Source organism: Pezoporus flaviventris, unplaced genomic scaffold (assembly GCF_033815535.1).
Source record: "Pezoporus flaviventris isolate CSIRO_AGI_PZ_B2104156 unplaced genomic scaffold, CSIRO_AGI_Pfla_v1 ptg000013l, whole genome shotgun sequence".
NCBI classification, from domain to species: Eukaryota; Metazoa; Chordata; class Aves; order Psittaciformes; family Psittacidae; genus Pezoporus; species Pezoporus flaviventris.
Window position 1 is genome coordinate 28,561,935 of NW_026892561.1, and position 15,365 is coordinate 28,577,299.

Here is a 15,365-nt window from a genome sequence, read left to right on the forward strand (position 1 = left end):
TAATTTTACAAATAAAACAAGCTTCCTGCATCCTACCACATAACACAGCAAGTTAAACAATTCAGGAGGAGAAATACTAAATAATGCAGTGTTAGAGGATACACCTTCCATATAAATGAGAAATCAAAGCATACATATATAATGAAAGCTATAGAGTGCTGAAAATTAGTCTCTCATTTGGCTCTTACTTTCCTACAGATATTTAATTACCCCTTAGTCATTTTCACTGCCTTACTCTCTATACCAGGAGTATGGTACCATGACAGTAAAATTAAAATGAACAAAAATGTGAATCCTCATTCTAGCAATTTTGTTTGCAACTGAGCTCATGAAATACAGAAGCCAGAGTTGCAACCTGATTTTTAATTATTTATACTTTGCTGCCTTCATAATTTCATATTTTCCATTCAATTATAGTGATCTCTCCTTCATATGCATATTACATTTTTAGACAAAAACAGACACTTGCTAAGGCAGTACTGTAAGACACATAAGCATTCATGCTACTGACTTTTTGTTTTATTACTGAAGCCTACCCCAAATTCATGCTTATATTTTGACAAAACAAAGTTTTGCAGCTTAACTCCTTAAAATGCATACTTTCTTTGTTCTGAGCACATCATATCCTCACATTTCTTTCAAACAGAACAATTCTGATGTTAGAACAGGTGTTTGATACATTTTTTTCATTTACCTTACAGCCAAAGTGGGATCAGTTTTTTCAAGACTTTTTCACGAAGACATATTTTCAATCTGGCCTCAACATTAACACTCTGAAAAAAAGGAACACATCATATTTTATAAAACACCAGTCACTGAAACAGAAAACTAAGCATTTTCAATGATGTAACCTGTAAATATTAAGTACAAGACACTTTCCTAACACAGCAGCAGTAGAACATGTTCTTAAATATACTGGTACTTATGAAGTATTTTTCACATTTAAAGAAATAAAGTGAAGGCGGTTTCTTTTCCAAGGTGTTCCATAGACACCCACAATGTGGAACTCACCAAGCTATTCCACTGCCCCACTTCATTTTGCAGGACCTCAAGCAGCAGTAATCCCAATAAAAAAAGAAAAAAAATGCACTGAAGTAGAAGGAGAGCAGTGCCCATCTCTCAGACACCAGGCTTTCATATAAATTTTACTGAGCCAACATAATGGCTGTAGCAGCCACTTAAAAACTGGCTTCCCCTTGTGCAGATTAAGAAGGTGGGAAAGAGCAGCTGGAAGATGGACAGGCTTCAGATGGGAGATAAACTTTTACATCTTTTCTTAGGTATGCATTCAAAGATCTGATCAAAGTTATCCTTTCAATAATCGGAAGAATAAAAGCTGGAAAGAAAAATTTAAAAGCCATGTTTGAATTAATCATCAGGAGATGAAGCATCTTAAAAAAACAAAACAAAACAAAAAAAAAAAAACCACAACTGATGGTACTTTAACTATTCATGCTTCAGCTGTTACTGTAATTGCCTTCAAGGTAATCCTGCAGAGTCACAGTTCATAAAAACAGAAGAACAATAGGGAGAGAGTCCCCTTATCTTTGTAGATTTGAACTCTGTCAGAGATGCATGAAGCAATTTCGGCTAGGAGAACACTAAGTCATCACCTGGTTCAACAGCCCATTTAAAGCAGGAATTACATCAACATTACATCAGGATGCTCAGAGCCATGTACAGTCATGTAAAACTAGGATGAAAATACTAGCCCTAAAGTGGATTCACACTTTGCCCTTCAAAGACCTGGTCCCATTTTCACTAAGACAGATGAAAATGGACTGCAACAAAGCATCAAAAATTTAAAATGAAGTAAGGATGGACTTAACCCAGTTCCAAAAAGCACATTTCCTTGAGTCATAAATACAACAGAATTCTACTTTTCTGCAAAACAACACATTTAAATTATAGAAGACCATGTTAGCACACATTTCAGTTACGGTTTTAGTGAACAAGATAATACGGAGGGGGGATAAAAGGGAAAAAAAAAGAAAAAAATCAGTTCTTCCCCTGGACCAGAAAAAGACTTATTTGCTCACAGGTCTCAGATAAAAGCTTCACGTTAGAACACTTTACCTGTCTTACAGTTATACTGCTCAAAAGATGAACTGTGAGATCAAATCCAGCTTTCTATTAAGCTCTAGAGATAGCCACATGCCATGCAACTCATGGGACTTCAGGTTTGGACATTAGTAGTAGACACAGCATATGTGAGGAAAGCATTTCAAAAGGGCATGAAAACTAATAGGTCTTACGCATACATGTAACAAAGGAAAAAAAGCTGCTACTAATGATACTACTCAGTCAGGATTCAGAACTACAGAAAGACGACAACTGTACAATTCCAGAGAATTCTGAGAGATTCTCCCAAAGCTGCCCACTTAGAAGAACCTTGGATTTCTTCCAAGCGGGGGGGGATCAAATCTAGTCAAACTAAATATAAACTAATCAAAGTTTTTTGTGTTGTACGAGGCTGAAGAACAACTGCAAGGGCAAATTTAAGACAGAGAATGTTTTGGTTTTTTTAAGTCTAATCGAAAACCAGAGAAAAAAGAACACAGTGAACTGTCATTAGGTTATAGTTTTCTCCAGTCTTTTGCGTTTAGATAGTATAGTTTTCTCCAGTCTTTTGCGTTTAGATAGTCACAGCATTATTTAAAACATGGAGAACATTTTAAGGTTTTGCTGTCACTATCACTCATACCTGCAGAATCTTACAGCCCTGCGTCTTCTAGATATGCAGTTAAAGAGGGGACAATGTGATTTGTCCATTTACAAAGTAATGAGATTCAGGACTTGGAACTAAAGGTTTTGTTTCAGTTTTCCCCTTTACCATGCAGACACACCTTCTTCATAACTGACAACCTTCCTGTGCAGGGTTGACTATGTTCATATATACTTCACGTCCATGCCCCCTGTACCTTTATCTTCTAAGCAACTAGCAAAAGTACAGATAATGACACTGAAGCAATTTAGGCAGGCAAGCATTAACTCAAGGAAAAAATTCCTGGTCACAAATCCTGAAGAAATTATTCTCTCCTCAGCAAAGTTTTTATTTGAAAGATAAATATTTTTGCTGGGAGAGAACATTGCAAATTAGAGCAGAAATCCCATCTGACTTAGAATTATAATTCTTGCATTTTGCATGAGTTTCAGAATGCAATGGGTAGAGAAGGTAGGGAGAGGAGGGAGGAATACAACAGCTAACAGATTAGATGTTGTCACTTACGATCCATCATCACATTTTCTCAGATTATGAAAATAAAATTTCCCCAGTAGTACATTTTATGCTTGACAGATTACAGATTTGTTTACACTTTTAAAATTGGAGCACTTGGATTTTACAGAAGTTCAGGTCTCCTGACACCAGCCTTTATTATACAGTTTGACATGAGTCAAGAGAAACATTCAACAAGACAATGCCACACACACTTTCAGGCAATGAAATGGGCGAAGTCACAAACTCCTTAATGATCACTTCAGCAAGTCTAAATTTCACACTTTTTCCTTGACTATACAGCTGGCTCAGAAAGGTCATTAGACTATTATATTCACTGTTATGTAGAGCAGCACTATACACATGCAAAGTTTCTATAGCAACACTTTCTTAATTCACTCTTTAAGCAAAACACCAATTAGCTTTTTATTACAGCCAATTAAAAAAGTCTGCACGCTAATTGACAACCTCTCTACTCAGAATTTAAGCTTCTGCAAAAGAAAATTGCTGTGAAATTTTGTGTGGTAATAGCTTACTTCCTATTCTTCCTTCTTAACAGAACAGTGAATTATTCTTGGTACAGGCTGAATGTTTATTTTCAATCCAAAATGTTTAGACACAAAGAAGTAACCTATCCTCGTATGACTTAAATCTTCATAGACCCTGAAGATCAAAAGCTTCAGAAAGGCAAGAGAAATGTAATCAACAGACTTATTTCTGCATGACAGGAAACTGGGCATAGGCCTATGCACTTGGAGATCATGCAAGAAGCAGCCACCAACTTGTTTATCTCAGAGTATTTAAGCATGTTGAGCCAAGGAAGAAAAATGGCAAAAAACAGTAAAAGTCAAATTCAGTAAGGCAGCAGAGATATTTTCATTTGCTTCTAAGTACTTATTGATGGTTTTCTCAGTTGTCTTCTACACAGCTGGTGATGACAGCTTCTCTGTATGGCACTTCAAGTACCAAATACCAAGATACATTAGTCAGAAAACAGTCAGCAAGCACAATATAAAAAGAAACACATCACGATTCAGAGTAACAGGAGAAGTAATAAACAGCAAAAGCTAAATTGTCCTTCTGAGTAAGATGTTGGGCAGGAAGCTGAATAAAAAACATTGTTCTCCTTACAGTTCTTCCATGTGAGATGTCAGTATTCACATTACTAATAAATAAATACACACAGAATAAAGCAGCAGAGGGCTACTTTGATGGGCTTGGCATGCCCCAATCAGGAATTAGAGGTACATGAGTATTTCAGGTCTGCAGGTTCTTAAGGACAATCTACAGAAACTATTTCTATTGTCACCACCTTATAATTACTTATGCTGCCTTATACTGCAGTATTAGTATACAAACTTAAGACATCTGACAAGTTATGTGGGGACACAATAAGCAGTAAACAAAATATTCTTTTAAAAGGCTGATGAAAAGAAATAGGAGTTACAGTCATCTTCCAATCTTACCACTGTAGAGAACAGACCCACGCATCCTGACATGTGGAAGAGATCACTATGTATAAACTTGGAGATGAAGAAGTGTCTGCAGCATGAGAAGACCATCGGCTGCAAAGTCAATAGAGTCTGGAGTGCAACACTGGGCTACGCAGTAAGCAAGGACACCTTACCTCTACAAGGGACTAGGATTAAGCAACACAGCTACAGGCTTTTATACTTGGTTCTTTAAAGAGATAAACTAAAACACAACTCCTTGAATGGACGGAAAGTGTTAAAACATTGGAGCTTAAAGCCTTCCAAGTGCAAAGTCCCCACTACCAGATGCACAGCTCCACCTCCTGCAGAGAGACTGTATCACTCCAAGACACAGTACACACTGTTACACGCAGAGTAAGTACTAATTGAAACTAATGTCGTTATTTGTGGTCCAATGACTTTGAAAACTTCTCTTCTAGTAAACCCCTGCTACCAGCACCTCACCTCACTGACAGATCACGCAGCTCTGCGGTGTACATCTCTCCCTTCTCTGCCATTGAAAGAAGGGGACCAACCAATGTCCCAGGATAAAACCTATCCATCAGTCACAGCAATACAGCAGTGAATACTTGAGAGTGCCAAAACAAACAAATTAGCTTTTTTCCTCCCTTTTTTATTCTTTTAAGCTTTCTGCATTGGTATTTCAAGCAATTTAATATTTCAGTTAGTGTGGGTCTACCCTGTCAGTTAAATATTACACACCAACAGAGTGTATTTGAGGAGAAGACTTAGGGCAAAATTTAAAGGTAATGGCAGAGCTACTTATTGGTAGCAGCCAGGATCACCTTCAGCTGCTCTCAGGGAACTTACATTCCCCGTACCAGAAACACTCCAATCCATAACAGTCACTTTTCAAATACATGACCACTAGGTATGTCTTTCCTACTTTCTTCTCTGATTTGCTCTTTGCCCAATCAGAATGAACTGAACAGTCACATCCATGCAGTCAGGCAGGTGGTGTGTGATGTGAAAAGCCATGTGGGAGTAAAACAATAGGTATGATTTCTGGCCATCTCATTCCTGCCAAGAAAACACCTTCAGTGGCCTAAAATATGAACCCAAGCCATCTGTGCAGCCATCCCAGGTCTTTGTAAAAGCAGACAGTTCACAAATAAACATGATCAGGTAGATACAGGCTTCTGCTCTATATTTCCTCCTATTATGACTGGCATTCAAAACATCTTCATTAAAAGAACAATTTGCACGTTCAGTAACAGGTAAGAAATAAAGTGCTATATTCCACTTTAAGACTCCAGAAGCAACATTTTTTACTTTGGTTGACTTTTTTTTTACTGTTTCGCAGTAGGGCTCACTGCAATTAAATTGTCTTTGTCCAAGTATAAAAGCTCAAAATATTCTGTTATTTCCAAGAAGTAATGGGATGGTTTTCTGCATATCTAAATTACCCACTGTTATGACCTGCCCTAGAATTAAAGCAGATTAGAACAACAGTCTAAACATTATCGAGAGCATGGATTTTCAACAGTTCTGAAACATCCTTCTTACTCCTTTCGTTTACTTTTCTGATTTTGAAACACGTAAAACACAGAAGCATGACTGCAGTAAATTCCGGTAACTACCATGGACTTCTCCCATTCTCTCAATGAACGAAGTATTTCCGAAAACCTTCCCCCCAAATATACCTTTCCAATTCCTACACAAGCCTGTGAAGGCAATAATATGATCCTCTAACAATGGATGATGTAAAGAAGAATTCAAAGAAAACCTTATATTTTACAACAACATTGTTCAACAAAGAACTCAGAACACAGAACCTGAAAATAAAATAACTGTTCAAAAAAAACTTTTATTTCTTCACATCTTGGTGAAGAAAGAAAAGTATTAACTTCATGAACTTCTACACTTCTGTTGTGGTTTAAGCTCAGCCATGCACCGTCTCTCTCACTCCCTCCCTTCCTCCCCCTGCTCCCTTGAGGAATGGGGAGGAGAACTGAAAGAATGTAACTCCCGCGGGTTGAGATAAGAGCAGTCCAGTAACTAAGGTATAACACAAATCACTACTGCTACCACCAGTAATAATAATGATAAGGGAAATAACAAGGGGAGAGAATACAACCACTCACCACCCGCCAACCAATACCCAGCCTGACCGAGCAGTGATCTAACCCTTCCGGGTAAGTGCCCCCATTTAGATCCTGGGCATGATGTGCTGTGGTATGGTCTGACCTCTTTGGTCAGTTTGGGTCAGGTGTTCTGTCTCTGCTTCCTCCTGGCTTCCCCTCCTCCCTGGCAGAGCATGAGACTCACAAAGTCCTTGGTCAGAGTAAACATGACTTAGCAACAACTAAACACATCAGTGTTATCAGTGCTGTTCCCAGGCTGAAAGTCAAAACCATAGCACTGCACCAGCTACTAAGGAGAAAAAAATGACTGCTACTGCTGAACCCAGGACAACTTCAATAATCTGAAGTTACTACCCCTAAACCTAAGAAAACTCAGTTTTAACTACAATGTTTGAAGTAATTAAAATGCTACCCAAGCAATGCTACTTTCAACACTGTCCTAATTCTTGGTACCCTTTTAAGGATGTACAGCAAGATCTCTGACTTGCAGTCAGATCAAACAGTAAATCCTCTCCTTCCTTTGTGCCATTGTTACTTTATCAACTAGAAGGCTGAAAGTTACTGGTAGATTCAGTACTTCTTACAAAACTTCAACCTTGTATACACAATTGCTGTATCTGTAAGTTCTGGAATCAGAAACCGTGAGCAAATAGAACAAGAGAAAGCTATAATCACTACCAAGTTCTGGCATAACAGAGGAATTATTGCATCTTTTTAATTTCCATAAGGTCTCCCAAAAATCGTGCTTCTTTATCAGGCAAAATAAATACACTAAATCTCCAGTCTTGCTACTGGTATCTACAGCTCGTATCTACAGGTGATGATACATATTTTCCTATTTTATCATTTCAAAATTAAGTTCAAAGACCTAAAGACACAGAATCATGATAGATTAAGCCAGGAAAAGAAGCAAGAATCTACAAGGATCCCTCCAGCTCACAGTCAGGAAAATCTGGCCAATTTTAAAAAATACTTAAACATCGCGGAAACTACAATTAAAAGTTTTTATGGAGGAATAACACTGTTAAAAGAACCCAACGTATCTCCCTTATCCTTATTTTTCCTCCTGAAACTTCCAGAAAGCACCTAGTTACAGTATTTTTTATATCTTCTTATATTACATGCAAAGCAGCATCTATAAATCGATGGGTCCGGATGGAATACACCCGTGGGTGCTGAGGGAGATGGCGGAGGTCATTGCTGGGCCACTCTCCATCATCTTTGGTAAGTCGGGGGAAACAGGAGAGGTGCCCGAGGATTGGAGGATGGCAAATGTCACACCAGCCTACAAGAAGGGCAAGGAGGACCCGGGTAATTACAGACTGGTCAGCCTTACCTCCATCCCTGGAAAGGTGATGAAACAACTTATTCTTGACACCATCACTAGACATATCAAGGATAAGGGGGTCATTAAGAGCAGCCAACATGGCTTTACCAAGGGGAAGTCATGTTTGACCAACCTTATAGCCTTCTGTGAGGAAGTAACTAGGTGGCTGGATGATGGTAGAGCAGTAGATGTGTTTTTTCTTGATTTCAGTAAGGCATTTGATACTGTCTCCCACAGCATCCTCACAGATAAGCTAAGGAAGCGTGGGCTTGATGATCAGGTAGTGAGGTGGATCAAGAACTGGTTGAAAGGAAGAAGGCAGAGAGTTGTAGTCAATGGGGCAGAATCTAGCTGGAGCCCTGTGACTAATGGAGTTCCTCAGGGGTTGGTGCTGGGACCAGTGCTGTTTAATATTTTCATCAATGACCTGAATGAGGGAACTGAGTGTATCCTCAGCAAGTTCGCTGATGATACTAAACTGGGAGGAGTGGCTGACACACCAGAGGGCTGTGTTGCCATTCAGTGAGACCTTGACAGGCTGGAGAGTTGGGCGGAGAGGAACTTGATGAAATTCAACAAGAGCAAGTGTAGAGTCTTGCATCTGGGGAAGAACAACCCCATGTGCCAGTACAGGCTGGGGGCTGACCTGCTGGACAGTAGTGAAGGGGAAAGGGACCCGGGGGTCCTGATGGATAGGACGATGACCATGAGCCAGCAATGTGCCCTTGTGGCCAAGAAGGCCAATGGCATGCTAGGGTGCATTAGAAAGAGTGTGCTTAGTAGGTCAAGAGAGGTTCTCCTCCCCCTCTACTCTGCCTTGGTGAGGCCTCATCTGGAATACTGTGTCCAGTTCTGGGCCCCTCAGTTCAAGAAGGACAGGGAATTGCTTGAAAGAGTCCAGCGCAGAGCTACAAAGATGATTAAGGGAGTGGAGCATCTCCCTTATGAGGAGAAGCTGAGGGAGCTGGGACTCTTTAGCTTGGAGAAGAGGAGACTGAGGGGTGACCTCATCAATATTTACAAATATGTAAAGGGTGAGTGTCAGGACGATGGAGCTAGGTTTTTTTCAGTGATGTCCAGTGATAGGACAAGGGACAACTGGTGTAAACTGGAGCACAGGAGGTTCCATGTGAATATCAGGAAAAATTTCTTTACTGTGAGAGTGACAGAGCACTGGAACAGGTTGCCCAGGGGGGTTGTGGAGTCTCCTACGTTGGAGATATTCAAGGCCCACCTGGACAAGTTCCTGTGTGCTGTACTCTAGGTTACCCTGCTCTTGCAGGGGGGGTGGACTAGATGATCTTTTGAGGTCCCTTCCACTGCTTGGGATTCTGTGATTCTGTGATTCTGTGATATATATATTATACCCATAAGAAAAATCAATACATGCAATTCAAATCTCAGCAACACGTGCAGTTGGGTGGATACACTGCTCTAGCTAATGCCAGGTTGCAGCTGTGAATCGACAAGCAACTTCAGTGCTACCACCAACTCTCACAGCACCTGATGGATTCACTCTGCATCTTTGCTCCTCAACAAAGGACTGGAAGAAGGAAGAGCCTGTGCAACTCTCTACACGGAAAGAAACAGGGAACCTATGTTGGTATAACACTTTGTCTTAGAGATAAGAACTCCAACAGTTTGCCTTTATATATTCAGAGAAAAATAATTAAGCATCTACCACATAAAAGACAAATATGGCTGCTTTGAATTGAAAGAGAAGGCAAAGAAACTGTGTTTAGTTACAGAGTCCCCTAACAACAAGCAGCAGAATGCTGTTATCTTTTCTGGGGGGAACAAACTGTTATCTACCTTCCCTGCTCCTAATGGGATTCCCTGGGGGCTCTTTTTTACCAGTTTCAAAAGGCCAGTCCCTGTTTCCAAGCACTTGTTACCAATGCTAAAGACACAGTCTCGTCCTTGATACAGAAATAAGTATTTGCCGGTTCAGACCACCATAAACTGAGAACAAGGTCCACAGCAGTACTTAAGTACATTGCAGTACAAAGTAGCAAGGGCATAACACACGATGACCAAAGTAGGGTAATATTCTGAAGAACAAAGTAATTTGTAATTATGTATTCAGTGATGTATTTCACTTCCAGCCTGGTTCAAAGTGCCCTGAAGTTTGCAGAACTTCCGTTGATTTTAACAGAGTTTAGAATATGTCCCTTATACCCTCTGAAATTGTATCAGGAAAGTAGTATCAGTTTATCAGGTTTAGTGGGTACACATACCATATTTTCTATCTAAGCTTCTCCCCTTTAAGGAGAAGGAATATTCATATATTCAGCAAATTCAAACACAAGAAATAAAACAAAGGAGAAGGCAGATTTCTAGATGATACAATAAAGACAAAAGGTTCATCTTCAAAATGGTTTGTATTTTCTCCCTTAACAAAAAAAAAAACCCTGATAATACATATTACGTTTTTACTTCTATTCTCACCAAGATTCATTCCAATTGTGAAAAGCAGGTACGTCTCTCGAAATAGACTACATCATAAAAAATAGCAAAAAGTCAAATTTCCAGACTTTACACCTATTTTCATCTAATAATTTGTTGCATTTTGCAACTGCTTATTAACCTCACCAAAACAGGGTTTATTATAGCACAACTATAGATAATCCTCTGTCAGCATTTTTATCAAATTCCTTACCTCTGCAGTTCATAAACGGGCAATAAAAATTACAAAAAAAACAAAACATTCCAATGGAAACATGTCAGACTGGGGGTCTAGGCTGTTTTTCAGTCAGGAGAAAAAACAAGACCATACCTCTCCCATCCTGCCACATCACACAGACAGACAAATTTAACAAAAAAACACAATTTTTAGCCCAGTGGCAAAGGCTGAGCTGCCCTTTAACATGTGCTCATTAAAAATACTCATTCTTGATGCTACGGTTCTGTGCCCTGCCAGGACACACAGAGCTCAGGGATGCCGGCACCAGCTGCAGGGGCCATAGAGGCAATGACAACTTTGGGCATCCAATGAGTTCAAAATCTCCTCCTGTGTCCATGGAATCACAGAAGGCTAAGAAGCCCAGGAAAAGGTGATTCAGCCTCAGTGCTGACAAGGCACATGGAGACAGTTTTCAGTACCTTTTAACACAGCAAAATGTTTTTTGGTGTTGAGATGCACGAAGTAGTAATCAATGAGCTCACTCAGGCATGTTACATACAGTACAGTAACTCAGAGCTGTGTGCTAATGAAGCTAGACCGCACTCAAGCTAGCTTATCCTGAATTATATTAGGTATTTCTGCACAGCCCTAAATTGCACTACCTCACCTAATCCTTCAGAAGACACCACATTCAAGTCATCCCATGTTTTTGGAAAGGGGATAGGCAGGGAAAAGAGCCTCTTCACTGCCTTCATCACAACTAATGAAGCCCCCCTCCAGAGAGACAGCTCCATCAGGGGGTCACCCTCTCCTTCCTCTACTACTTGGGATCAGGAGCACACAACGGCCCTGATTCAACAGGAGAGAAGATACATGATTCCCACCTGATTCTGCCTTTAGCTGCATGGTTAGTGCTTGCCATGGATGAGGGACCTACATTTGCCCTGCCCAGAGAGGAGCTCTAAGTTTCTGCTGGCATCTGCTGGTTTTCATCTTCCCTGGACAAGCCCGGCACAGGGATATTCACCTGGTGAATTGCAGCACTAGCGGCCTACCATCTGTCCTAGATTAGAGCTAAAATTACAGCTGATTCCTTCTGAACCGTTCAGCCACAGTCAGTTTTGCTGACTTACTATTGGTCAGCATTATTTGTTATGCTAGATATAAATAAAACATTAAACATTTTACCCAAAGTGTCCGAAATAGCCTGCAATTCTCCTGCTTCCTGAGCAAATTTAAATGAATTTTCTCTCCAATGGCTTTTTTTTTATTATTATTATTAAGGAATCAACACAAGGAAAAGCCATGACTAACTATGCCTTTTTTTTTTTTTTTAACACTAATAATTAAACAGAAGGAATAGCCAGGAGACAATACAGCCAAACTTAATCTGCTGCTCTAAGCCAAATTTTGTGCTTTTGTTCCTGCTGCATTATTTTGGTAGTCCAATTAACTTCTGATGTTGTCAAATGCAAAATCAGATAACTAAGAACCAGCTTGCACAATGAGTACTTACACAGAATACTGATCATAACACAATTCTAATTTCTATTAGCCTACGCTATCAACTAAATAGTCTTAAAAGCAAATGATAAAATACCTGTTTCACAGCAGCAATTATTAATTCCTGTAGTTCAGGAGACAAGTATTGCCTATTGTGTCAAACGGCAATAACTAATGCTGAAAACTCTTTTTATTTGTTTTTTAATTAAAACCACTGCACTACTGCAATGTATGTTTGCAGTTAGCTGCTGCCAGACTTAACTATGTCACCAGCAAATATCAATAAAGATCACATTGATTTAAGAGCATACATTGCTAAAAATCAATGTTCCAATAGGTGGAACAGAGGTGACTTCAGAATCACAAAGTCCTGCTTAGTTCAGCATCCAAAACAAAAATCCCATCCTAAGCCATTCTACATAAAAGACCTATAAATAAGAACAAAGACTAAACAGGGCAGAACACAAAATTTGACTAATAATGCAAAACCAACATTCTTGCTCACGCTGAAAGAAAAAATATCTAAGATCTGTAGTGATTTTATTTTGAGGGAAAAAAAAAGAAAATTAAATAACAAAACGCAGATGTATCTTGCCTTGTTGAAAGGCCAAAGAACGGTAACTTTAAAATGGTTCCGAACACAAAGCCTGATTCTCTGTTGGGTAAATCAGGAATAGACCCAGTGGAAATAAAAGCTACTCCAGTGTTGGTGGAGGGCAGGTCAGACACAACCACTAGTAGCACTGTGATTTAAGACTCTCGTTGACAGTATGTCTGTGAAAAGATCAGGAAAGCTCTGATTGTCTATTATGCATTATTAAGCAACAGATCAATACAGAAATCTCCAGGGGGTACTAACATGCATCGCATGCGTGATTTAACCTTCTGCAGACACATCAAGCAAGCAACGAAAGCCGCTTTCCTGCAGTCCCACAGTCAGAGTCTGCTGCACCATGCAGCTTGAGCCATAACTGAAAATCTTCCCTCAGGTAGAACACATGTGGCATCTCTCCTCTTCTACCTCACCTTCTTCCTCCCACCCTGTTGGAATTTTTTGTGTGTCTATAGGAAGTTCAAGCTTTGGCTTTTTCTAATGGGATATCAAACTGCCTCTTTTTTACCCAGCTCTCTGTTTTCTGGAGAGTTCTAGGACAGTACTTGCACTCACAACTCCATCCAGCAGGAAGGGTTCTGCTGCTGACACATCTGTCAGCAGGACCTCAAGGTCCCACCTCAGGGCAATACACTGTAAATCTGTTTACTTAATGCACCACTTTTCAGCCACCCTGTGCCTCTGCCTCACCCCATTGTTTCTCAGAAGCCGTAATATAATATGGGAATGGAGGTATACACAACTGCATGGAAGTCTGCCCCAGACTATAATGCCCAGTGAACACTTGATGATGGATAAAGGACCTGTTGACTTCTGCTCACTGTGACAGGCACAGCTACTCCACATTAACTTGTGCTTCTCCAGCTACACCCACTGCCATCAAATTTTATTTTAAACTCTTTGGGGCAAAGAGCTGAATTGGGAGATGGGGTTGTTTGTATGCAGCAACCAAATGCAAAAGATGCCAGACTCCAGCTGGAGCCTCTAAATGTTACTGTAGAGTGTAACCTGTTCTTTCTACATGTTTTTCAGCTGAAAGATTGATTTTAAGGATCAGAGAACAGAAACAGTTCCTTTTTGAAAGATAAAAAGTAAAATATTAGGAACTCCATATGCTCAACAATTTTCTTCACAAGATAGGAATACTACTCAAAATTATCCTCTCCACCAGACAGTATTCTTTTTTCGCAAAAGCATGAAAATAAAGTTATTTTCTGAACAGTAGCATATGTCACAAATATATGTACCAGTACCACCCTGTGAGCCTCACACCACTTTGCTAGCAGAACTGGGCAGATTTGTGTGATTTACAGTAAGCGTAGTTAATAACTTAAAATAACAATGTTTAGCATCCAGCTCAGAAGGAGCTGCTGCCAAACTGATAAATGTGGCTATGAAAATTGATAGCTTTGAAATTTGTTTCCAGGTTCATATACAGAAAACCTTGCCAGCAGACATACAGAAATCAGAACACTTTTAGGAACACGAGTATTCTGCATACGACTGAATTAGTTATTTGAAAATCACCCACTTAGAAGAAAATAGGCCTTCAGATTTGGTGACTGCCTGTTTATTTCCAACACAGAAATAATTTTATTCATTGCTGAAAACAAGGATACCTGACTGCTTCCATCTTTTCAAGAGTAAAGTATGTAAAGATAAAATATCACTCATTCTATCAGAACAGGTCTTCAGCCCTTAAACATTTTCAATTAGAATACCAACACAACTCCCATATTATTCTCCTTCTGCCCAAAGTTAGGTAACCCTTACTATTAATTCAAACATTAACCTACTACAGTGTCCTGGGTTCAGCAGTAGCAGTCATGTTTCTCCTCCTTGGTAGCTGGTGCAGTGCAGTGTTTTGACTTTCGGCTCGGGAACAGAGCTGATAGAGATGTTTTGGTTTGGCCAAGGACTTTGTGAGCCTCATGCTCTGCCAGGGAGGAGGGGAAGCCAGGAGGAAGCAGAGACAGGACACCTGACCCAAACTGACCAAAGAGCTATTCCATACCACAGCACGTCATGCCCAGGATGTAACTGGGAGTTAGCCGGAAGGGCTGAGAGACTGCGGGGTTGGAGGAGGTATCGGTCGGAGCTTGGTCGGGCTTGGGGGGCGAGTTATCGGTCAGTGGGTGGTGAGGTGTTGTATTCTGTTCCCTTGTTATTTCCTTTATCATTATTATCATTGGTGGTAGCAGTAGTGATTTGTGTTATACCTTAGTTACTAAACTGTTCTTAGCTCAACCCGTGGGAGTTGCATTCTTTTGATTCTCCTCTCCGTCCCTCCGAGAGCAGGGGGAGGGCAAGAAAGGGTGGGAAGTGAGCGAACGAATTACCTGACTGGGTTTAAACCACGACATACAGAAAGGAGTCTCTTACTCTCCTAGACAGGATAATGTGCATTATAAACACTTTGCCTCATAATCATATCAGAAATAAAATAAAAATTTCAAAGCAATGCAGGTTCTGAGCACTGGACACTAAAAGAAGACTGGCAACAAG

At 40.0% G+C, this 15,365-nt stretch overlaps 1 protein-coding gene across 6 annotated transcripts in view; it reads right to left on the minus strand.

The window, feature by feature from the left end:
• The window catches only part of NAALADL2 (N-acetylated alpha-linked acidic dipeptidase like 2), a 494,729-nt gene that overhangs the window by 383,904 nt on the left and 95,460 nt on the right, over positions 1-15,365 (minus strand). For 5 of the 6 annotated variants that reach the window (XM_061452509.1, XM_061452508.1, XM_061452511.1 and 2 more), the window contains one exon: positions 695-773. The exons of the other annotated variant lie outside the window; for it this stretch is intronic. The gene's annotated coding sequence lies outside the window, so the exon portion shown is untranslated. The remainder of the gene's footprint in view (positions 1-694; positions 774-15,365) is intronic. 6 annotated transcript variants of the gene reach the window in all.